Source organism: Bufo bufo, chromosome 2 (assembly GCF_905171765.1).
Source record: "Bufo bufo chromosome 2, aBufBuf1.1, whole genome shotgun sequence".
Taxonomy (NCBI): domain Eukaryota; kingdom Metazoa; phylum Chordata; class Amphibia; order Anura; family Bufonidae; genus Bufo; species Bufo bufo.
In genome coordinates, this window is record NC_053390.1 from 738,669,979 (window position 1) to 738,680,920 (window position 10,942).

General features: G+C 49.4%; 1 protein-coding gene across 2 annotated transcripts in view; it reads right to left on the reverse strand.

Moving 5' to 3' along the window:
* NSUN7 (NOP2/Sun RNA methyltransferase family member 7) overlaps positions 1–3,797 on the reverse strand; it is a 76,567-nt gene extending 72,770 nt beyond the window's left edge. For both annotated transcript variants that reach the window (XM_040420555.1, XM_040420554.1), the window contains exon 1: positions 3,694–3,797. The gene's annotated coding sequence lies outside the window, so the exon portion shown is untranslated. The remainder of the gene's footprint in view (positions 1–3,693) is intronic.
* Positions 3,798–10,942: the final 7,145 nt, after the last annotated feature.

A 10,942-nucleotide genomic window follows, 5' to 3' on the forward strand; every position in this document is an offset into this window, starting at 1 on the left:
CTGAGATACATCAGCATACACTTCCCTTTCTTGACCTGAGAATCTCCATGGAATCGCCGCATCAGTACGGAGGTTTATCGTAAACCTACTCCTACGAACAATCTGCTACATTGGCAGAGTTATTATCCCCTGCCTTTAAAAAGAGGAATGCCTACCAGACAATATTTACGGGTGCGTCGTATCTGTTCCGATGATTCTGGCTTCCTCCGGGAATGTAACACTCTGTTCCATCGTTTTCACGGTCTCCCCAATAAGGTGCATTGGCACCTTTGATGTACAAGACCGTAAGGTATTCCAAATTTTACAAAAGCACTGGCATGAATTATGGACGGAAAATGACTTCAGGGAGGTGCTCTCATCAAAACCTACGATTACCTATCGGAGAGGGAAAAATCTGAGGGACCATTTGGTACACGGTTTTTACAGCACCGATCCACCCAAAACAACGTGGCTGAAGTCCAATACAGTGGGAAGCTACCCTTGTGGTAGATGTAGCTTCTGCCCATATATTCAAAAGCTGAAAACATTTACAAACCCTTTGGATGATAGAAAATATGAAATTAGACAATGTATTAATTGTCAGACTACGGGCATCATTTATATTGCACGGTGCCCTTGTTCCAAATTGTATGTGGGCAAAACATCCCGACGGCGAATCTGCCAACACATCAGTAGTATCAATACAAAATCAGATACGACAAGATCAAAACATGTCAGAGCGTTTCATAACGGTGATCTGAGAGGTTTACAATTTTGGAGTCTATGCAAAAAAAACCTTAGGAGCACGTAGAGGAGATCTGGAAAGAATTCTCCCCCAAGAAGAGACGAGGCGGATTTATCACCTGGACAGCCTCAGCCCCAATGAAGGCTTTACAGATTCGTCATTTTTATACCATGTAAACCTGTACGTTATACTTTTCAGTTGTCAAAACAATATATAGTGAGCATATTAAAACGCTGGACTAATCAATCATTTTCAAGTAACGATAAGGCAGGCGCCTCAATAGGTGTTTACAGTGGTAGAGTTGGGGTAAGGTCTTCAAATAATGGCAACTATGTATATGAGAAACAAATGTAGTGCCATAAGTCATCATGGTTGCTATATACCGTATTTCTCGCCCTATAAGACGCACTTTCCCCCCCCCCAAAAAAAGTGGGGGGGGGAATAGCAGTGCGTCTTATGGGGCGAATGCTGCGACCGTCGGGTGTATCGGCTGAGAGGGAGGAGGGGCTGGGGGCCGGCATCTTGTTCTGTAATGGCAGCGGGGCCCGGTGCAGTCACTGTATTCTACTACACCGGGCCCCGCTCACTGTAGTATAATCATATCTAACCTATAGGTATTGTTAAACTATTCAAATCATGTGAAATCCAGCGCTTGTAGTACTTACTACTAACTTCGTAGCAGCCAGGAGACCGGGCGGGCGGCAGCATAACTCACTACGTCACGCGCCTGCTCACCCCCACTTTATGAATGAAGCAGGCGGCACAGGTGCCTGATGTAGTGAGTCCCGCTGCCAATACAGAACCAGATGCCGGCCCCCATTCACTACACAGGGACACTGTTATGGGGGATCTGTGGATGACACATTAGATAAGATGCTATATATGTGTCATCCACAGATGCCCCCCATAGCAGTGTCGTGCCATCCACAGATGCCCCCCATAACAGTGCCATCCACAGATGCCCCCCATAACAGTGCCATCCACAGATGCCCCCCATAACAGTGCCATCCACAGATGCCCCCCATAACAGTGCCATCCACAGATGCCCCCCATAACAGTGCCATCCACAGATGCCCCCATAACAGTGCCATCCACAGATCACTATTAGTTCAAAACCCAACAAAAAGCACACCTTTTGGTTCAAAATATTTTTTTTCTTATTTTTCTCCTCAAAAAACCTAGGTGCGTCTTAGGCCTCTTTCACACTTGCGTTGTTGGGATCCGGCATGCACTTCCGTTGCCGGAGGTGCCCGCCGGATCCGTAACAACGCAAGTGTACTGAAAGCATTTGAAGACGGAACCGTCTTCCAAATGCTTTCAGTGTTACTATGGCACCCAGGACGCTATTAAAGTCCTGGTTGCCATAGTAGGAGCGGGGGAGCGGTATACTTACAGTCCGTGCGGCTCCCCGGGCGCTCCAGAATGACGTCAGAGCGCCCCATGCGCATGGATGACGTGATCCATGTGATCACGTGATCCATGCGCTTGGGGCGCCCTGACGTCACTCTGGAGCGCCCGGGGAGCCGCACGGACGGTAAGTATGCTGCTCCCCTGCTCCCCGCTACACTTACCATGGCTGTCAGGACTTTAGCGTCCCGGCAGCCATGGTAACTATTCAGAAAAAGCTAAACGTCGGGTCCGGCAATGCGCCGAAACGACGTTTAGCTTAAGGCCGGATCCGGATCAATGCCTTTCAATGGGCATTGATCCCGGATCCGGCCTTGCGGCAAGTCTTCAGGATTTTTGGCCGGAGCAAAAAGCGCAGCATGCTGCGGTATTTTCTCCGGCCAAAAAACGTTCCGTTCCGGAACTGAAGACATCCTGATGCATCCTGAACGGATTTCTCTCCATTCAGAATGCATTAGGATAATCCTGATCAGTATTCTTCCGGCATAGAGCCCCGACGACGGAACTCTATGCCGGAAGACAAGAACGCAAGTGTGAAAGAGCCCTTATAGGGCGAAATATACGGTATATTATACACATACAGTACATACTCCGGACACACATACACACTGGATACACACTGCACACATATAGTATATATACACTACACTACACACGTATACACACATACGGTATATATACTACACATACAGTACATACACTACACACGTATACACACATACGGTATATATACTACACATACAGTATATATACTGGACACAAACTACACACATACAGTATATATACTACACACACAGTACATATACTACACACATACAGTACACACACAGTACATATACTACACACATACAGTACATACACTACACATACAGTATATATACTAGACACAAACTACACACAAACACACAGACTACTAGGCAGCATTTTTCATAAAATCTTTGTTTTTTTACGGGGGCTAAAATATTCGGGCCAGATGTTAGTTAAAGGTCTACGATATAATAACGTGACATCTACATAAACAGCACTTTGGTTTCTGGGGTCTCCATCATATGGCAGCACCCTCTAGCTATGGCATTTCTCGGGCACTTTCCTCCATATCCTAGACCAGTGATGGAGAACCTTTAGAGGCGGAGTGCCCAAACTGCAACCCAAAACTCATGTATGGCACATGTAACCTGAACACTACCACCCCATAGAGTATAGCTTCCATCTACTTTATCACTGCCTGTGCTGTTGATAGTGCGGGTGCCCACAGAGAGAGTGCTGCCTCTGGCACCTGTGCCATAGCTTCGCCACCACTGGTCTAGGTGGTAAATGAATAGCCCCCATGATGCCAGGAGAAGTCTGACACATTCTACCACTCAGCACTGGATACATTGTATCTATATTCTATTAGTACATTCCCTAAAGACCCCCCCCCCCCCCCCCCCCCCCCCCCCCCCCCCATGGTTACAGGGAGCCCCCAAGTAGCTTCCTACAAGTCCCATCACCTTAATCAGAAGCTCTAGAGCTCGCTGAGACTTGTAGTTCCACAGCACAACCAGGCATTGCTACCCCAGTACCTGCGAGATCCAGCTGCTCCTGAGTGGGTACAGCTACCAAACTGCACAGCCGTCCGGAGCACACCACAACATCACCGCCTCTGCTATACCGGAGCTGGGACTGGGCGGGGTCTACACGGATAAACGCTGATGAATCGCCATGACAACCAGCTGTGCGTCCCAGGGTTTATCACATGGTGGGCGGGGACTCCTCGCCCCGGGCGGTGCTGAGATTGCAGTGGGCGTGGCCTAATCCGTTCATCACTTGCTAGTCTAGATCACCGTGCCAGTGAATAGCGTGGACGTGGTAGCTGCTGACATGGCAACTGTGATGGGCACACCCGTCTACACCCGAGCTGCCACCCACAACCTGATAGAAAGTTATAAGATTACACTGACTTTAATCTGGATACAGAGAGAGGAGATAGTTGGATAAATAGATATGAGACAGGAGAAACAGATGGTTAATAGACATTAGAGGCCGGGATAGATTCACAGTGGAGGAGAGTTATCAGAACTGGTGTAAAGTAGAACAGGCTTAGTTACCCATAGCAACCAATCAGATTCCACCTTTCATTTTTCAGAACTCCTTTGGACAATGAAAGGTGGAAGGTGGAATCTGATTGGTTGCTATGGGCGACTAAGCCAGTTCTACTTTACACCAGTTCTGATAAGTCTCCCCCAATATGTTAGAGAGATAGACCTGTCTGCTTTCTCTCATTAACCAGCCATAGAGGATTGGCAGTAGCAGGTCACCCAGCGCAATGCAGAAGATAAATACAAATCAGCCAAAACATTGATTATCTCACTGGTTAAACCCCACAAAGCTTCATTTCTGATGAGCAGTAAATAGACAAGGCTTTCTGATCATTTTCTCCAGATGGTCCATCTGCTATGACTGTTGCAGATGTCTCCTCCTGATCTTGTCTGTAGTAAGTCGGGACACATACCTGTCACACCCGCAATCTTAGATCAGCAGGTCACACACGTCTACTTATTTAAACTTGGCAATCCCACCTTCACTTTAACAAGGCTCCATTATTGTGAAGTTGTAAATTATTATATATGTTTTCTACTTTTGTTATCTGACTGCAGCTTGCCCTAACATGTATCTGTGTACCTGTACTGCCTGCCCTAACCTGTATCTATGTACCTGTACTGCCTACTGCCTGCCCTAACCAGTATCTGTGTACCTTTACTGCCTGCCCTAACCTGTATCTATGTACCTGTACTGCCTGCCCTGCTCTGTATCTGTGTACCTGTACTGCCTGCCCTGCTCTGTATCTGTGTACCTGTACTGCCTGCCCTGACCTGTATCTGTGTACCTGTACTGCCTGCCCTGACCTGTATCTGTGTACCTGTACTGCCTGCCCTAACCAGTATCTGTGTACCTGTACTGCCTGCCCTGAACTGTATCTGTGTACCTGTACTGCCTGCCCTAACCAGTATCTGTGTACCTGTACTCCCTGACCTGTATCTGTGTACCTGTACTGCTTGCCCTAACCAGTATCTGTGTACCTGTACTGACTGCCCTAACCTGTATCTGTGTACCTGTACTGCCTGCCCTGACCTGTATCTGTGTACCTGTACTGCCTGCCCTAACCAGTATCTGTGTACCTGTACTGACTGCCCTAACCAGTATCTATGTACCTGTACTGACTGCCCTAACCAGTATCTGTGTACCTGTACTGCCTGCCCTAACCTGTATCTGTGTACCTGTACTGCCTGCACTGACCTGTATCTGTGTACCTGTACTGCTTTCCCTGACCTGTATATGTGTACCTGTACTGCTTTCCCTGACCTGTATCTGTGTACCTGTACTGCTTTCCCTGACCTGTATCTGTGTACCTGTACTGCTTTCCCTGACCTGTATCTGTGTACCTGTACTGCTTTCCCTGACCTGTATCTGTGTACCTGTACTGCTTTCCCTGACCTGTATCTGTGTACCTGTACTGCTTTCCCTGACCTGTATCTGTGTACCTGTACTGCCTGCCCTAACCAGTATCTGTGTACCTGTACTGCCTGCCCTGACCTGTATCTGTGTACCCGTACTGCCTGCCCTAACCTGTATCTGTGTACCTGTACTGCCTGCCCAAACCAGTGTCTGTCTATCTGTACTGCCTGCCCTGAACTGTATCTGTGTATATGTACTGCCTGCCCTGACCTGTATCTGTGTACCTGTACTGCCTGCCCTACCCTGTATCTGTTTAGGATACTTTCACACTAGCGTTCAGAGAGGATCTGTCTGGTGTCTGCACAGACGGATCCTCTCCTATAATGCAGACGTTTGGATCCGTTCAGAACGGATCCGTCTGCATTATAGTTTAGAAAAAATTCTAAGTGTGAAAGTAGTTCAGACGGATCCGTCCAGACTTTACATTGAAAGTCAATAGGGACGGATCCGTTTGAAAATTGAGCCATATAGTGTCATCTTCAAACGGATCCGTCCCCATTGACTTAGATTGTAAGTCTGGACGGATCCGTTTGCCTCCGCACGGCCAGACGGACACCCGAACGCTGCAAGCAGCGTTCGGGTGTCCGCTTGCTGAGCGGAGCGGAGGCTGAACGCTGCCAGACTGATGCATTCTGAGGGGATCCGCATCCACTCAGAATGCATTAGGGCAGTACGGATGCGTTCGGGGCCGCTTGTGAGCCCCTTCAAACGGAGCTCACAAGTGGAGCCCCGAACGCTAGTGTGAAAGTAGCCGTACCTGTACTGCCTTCCCTAACCTATATCTGTGTACCTGTACTGCCTTCCCTAACCAGTATCTGTGTACCTGTACTGCCTGCCTTGACATGTATCTGTGTACCTGTACTGCTTGCCCTGACCTGTATCTGTGTGCCTGTACTGACTGCCCTAACCAGTATCTGTGTACCTGTACTGCCTGCCTTAACCTGTATCTGTGTACCTGTACTGCCTGCCCTAACCTGTATCTGTGTACCTGTACTGCCTGCCCTAACCAGTATCTGTGTACCTGTACTGCCTGCCCTAACCAGTATCTGTGTACCTGTACTGCCTGCCCTGACCTATATCTGTGTACCTGTACTGTTTGCCCTGACCTGTATCTGTCTACCTGTACTGCCTGTCCTGACCTGTATCTGTCTACCTGTACTGCCTGCCCTGAACAGTATCTGTGTACCTGTACTGCCTGCCCTAACCTATATCTGTGTACCTGTACTGCCTGCCCTGTATCTGTGTACCTGTACTGCCTGCCCTGACTTATATCTCTGTGCCTGAACTGCCTGCCCTAACCAGTATCTGTGTACCTGTACTGCCTGCCCTGAACTGTATCTGTGTATCTGTACTGCCTGCCCTGACCTGTATCTGTGCCTGAACTGCCTGCCCTAACCAGTATCTGTGTACCTGTACTGCCTGTCCTAACCTGTATCTGTGTACCTGTACTGCCTGCCCTAACCAGTATCTTTGTACCTGTATTGCCTGCCCTGACCTGTATCTTTGTACCTGTACTGCCTTCCCTGACCTGTATCTTTGTACCTGTACTGCCTTCCCTAACCTGTATCTGTGTACCTGTACTGCCTGCCCTGACCTGTATCTGTGTACCTGTACTGCCTGCCCTGACCTGTATCTGTGTACCTGTACTGCCTGCCCTGCTCTGTATCTGTGTACCTTTACTGCCTGCCCTGCTCTGTATCTGTGTACCTGTACTGCCTGCCCTAACCAGTATCTGTGTACCTGTACTGCCTGCCCTAACCTGTATCTGTGTACCTGTACTGCCTGCCCAAACCAGTATCTGTGTACCTGTACTACCTGCCCTGACCTGTATCTGTGTACCTGTACTGCCTGACCTGACCTGTATCTTTGTACCTGTACTGCCTTCCCTAGCCTGTACCTGTACTGCCTGCTCTGACCTGTATCTGTGTACCTGTACTGCCTGCCCTGACCTGTATCTGTGTACCTGTACTGCCTGCCCTGACCTGTATCTGTGTACCTGTACTGCCTGCCCTGACCTGTATCTGTGTACCTGTACTGCCTGCCCTGACTTATATCTCTGTGCCTGAACTGCCTGCCCTAACCAGTATCTGTGTACATGTACTGCCTGCCCTGAACTGTATCTGTGTATCTGTACTGCCTGCCCTGACCTGTATCTGTATACCTGTGCTGCCTGCCCTAACCAGTATCTGTGTACCTGTACTGCCTGCCCTGACCTGTATCTTTGTACCTGTACTGCCTTCCTTAACCTGTACCTGTACTGCCTGCTCTGACCTGTATCTGTGTACCTGTACTGCCTGCCCTGACCTGTATCTGTGTACCTGTACTGCCTGCCCTGACCTGTATCTGTGTACCTGTACTGCCTGCCCTGACCTGTATCTGTGTACCTGTACTGCCTGCCCTGCTCTGTATCTGTGTACCTTTACTGCCTGCCCTGCTCTGTATCTGTGTACCTGTACTGCCTGCCCTAACCAGTATCTGTGTACCTGTACTGCCTGCCCTAACCTGTATCTGTCTACCTGTACTGCCTGCCCTGAACTGTATCTGTGTACCTGTACTGCCTGCCCTAACCTATATCTGTGTACCTGTACTGCCTGCCCTGACCTGTATCTGTGTACCTGTACTGCCTGCCCTGACTTATATCTCTGTGCCTGAACTGCCTGCCCTAACCTGTATCTGTGTACCTGTACTGCCTGCCCTGACCTGTATCTGTGTACCTGTACTGCCTGCCCTGACTTATATCTCTGTGCCTGAACTGCCTGCCCTAACCAGTATCTGTGTACTGCCTGCCCTGAACTGTATCTGTGTATCTGTACTGCCTGCCCTGACCTGTATCTGTATACCTGTACTGCCTGCCCTGACTTATATCTCTGTGCCTGAACTGCCTGCCCTAACCAGTATCTGTGTACCTGTACTGCCTGCCCTAACCAGTATCTGTGTACCTGTACTGCCTGTCCTAACCTGTATCTGTGTACCTGTACTGACTGCCCTAACCTGTATCTGTGTACCTGTACTGCCTGCACTGACCTGTATCTGTGTACCTGTACTGCTTTCCCTGACCTGTATATGTGTACCTGTACTGCTTTCCCTGACCTGTATCTGTGTACCTGTACTGCTTTCCCTGACCTGTATCTGTGTACCTGTACTGCTTTCCCTGACCTGTATCTGTGTACCTGTACTGCTTTCCCTGACCTGTATCTGTGTACCTGTACTGCTTTCCCTGACCTGTATCTGTGTACCTGTACTGCCTGCCCTGACCTGTATCTGTGTACCCGTACTGCCTGCCCTAACCTGTATCTGTGTACCTGTACTGCCTGCCCTGACCTGTATCTGTGTACCTGTACTGCTTTCCCTGACCTGTATCTGTGTACCTGTACTGCTTTCCCTGACCTGTATCTGTGTACCTGTACTGCTTTCCCTGACCTGTATCTGTGTACCTGTACTGCCTGCCCTAACCAGTATCTGTGTACCTGTACTGCCTGCCCTGACCTGTATCTGTGTACCCGTACTGCCTGCCCTAACCTGTATCTGTGTACCTGTACTGCCTGCCCAAACCAGTGTCTGTCTATCTGTACTGCCTGCCCTGAACTGTATCTGTGTATATGTACTGCCTGCCCTGACCTGTATCTGTGTACCTGTACTGCTTGCCCTACCCTGTATCTGTTTAGGCTACTTTCACACTAGCGTTCAGAGAGGATCTGTCTGGTGTCTGCACAGACGGATCCTCTCCTATAATGCAGACGTTTGGATCCGTTCAGAACGGATCCGTCTGCATTATAGTTTAGAAAAAATTCTAAGTGTGAAAGTAGTTCAGACGGATCCGTCCAGACTTTACATTGAAAGTCAATAGGGACGGATCCGTTTGAAAATTGAGCCATATTGTGTCATCTTCAAACGGATCCGTCCCCATTGACTTAGATTGTAAGTCTGGACGGATCCGTTTGCCTCCGCACGGCCAGACGGACACCCGAACGCTGCAAGCAGCGTTCGGGTGTCCGCTTGCTGAGCGGAGCGGAGGCTGAACGCTGCCAGACTGATGCATTCTGAGGGGATCCGCATCCACTCAGAATGCATTAGGGCAGTACGGATGCGTTCGGGGCCGCTTGTGAGCCCCTTCAAACGGAGCTCACAAGTGGAGCCCCGAACGCTAGTGTGAAAGTAGCCGTACCTGTACTGCCTTCCCTAACCTATATCTGTGTACCTGTACTGCCTTCCCTAACCAGTATCTGTGTACCTGTACTGCCTGCCTTGACATGTATCTGTGTACCTGTACTGCTTGCCCTGACCTGTATCTGTGTGCCTGTACTGACTGCCCTAACCAGTATCTGTGTACCTGTACTGCCTGCCTTAACCTGTATCTGTGTACCTGTACTGCCTGCCCTAACCTGTATCTGTGTACCTGTACTGCCTGCCCTAACCAGTATCTGTGTACCTGTACTGCCTGCCCTAACCAGTATCTGTGTACCTGTACTGCCTGCCCTGACCTATATCTGTGTACCTGTACTGTTTGCCCTGACCTGTATCTGTCTACCTGTACTGCCTGTCCTGACCTGTATCTGTCTACCTGTACTGCCTGCCCTGAACAGTATCTGTGTACCTGTACTGCCTGCCCTAACCTATATCTGTGTACCTGTACTGCCTGCCCTGTATCTGTGTACCTGTACTGCCTGCCCTGACTTATATCTCTGTGCCTGAACTGCCTGCCCTAACCAGTATCTGTGTACCTGTACTGCCTGCCCTGAACTGTATCTGTGTATCTGTACTGCCTGCCCTGACCTGTATCTGTGCCTGAACTGCCTGCCCTAACCAGTATCTGTGTACCTGTACTGCCTGTCCTAACCTGTATCTGTGTACCTGTACTGCCTGCCCTAACCAGTATCTTTGTACCTGTATTGCCTGCCCTGACCTGTATCTTTGTACCTGTACTGCCTTCCCTGACCTGTATCTTTGTACCTGTACTGCCTTCCCTAACCTGTATCTGTGTACCTGTACTGCCTGCCCTGACCTGTATCTGTGTACCTGTACTGCCTGCCCTGACCTGTATCTGTGTACCTGTACTGCCTGCCCTGCTCTGTATCTGTGTACCTTTACTGCCTGCCCTGCTCTGTATCTGTGTACCTGTACTGCCTGCCCTAACCAGTATCTGTGTACCTGTACTGCCTGCCCTAACCTGTATCTGTGTACCTGTACTGCCTGCCCTAACCTGTATCTGTGTACCTGTACTGCCTGCCCTAACCTGTATCTGTGTACCTGTACTGCCTGCCCAAACCAGTATCTGTGTACCTGTACTACCTGCCCTGACCTGTATCTGTGTACCTG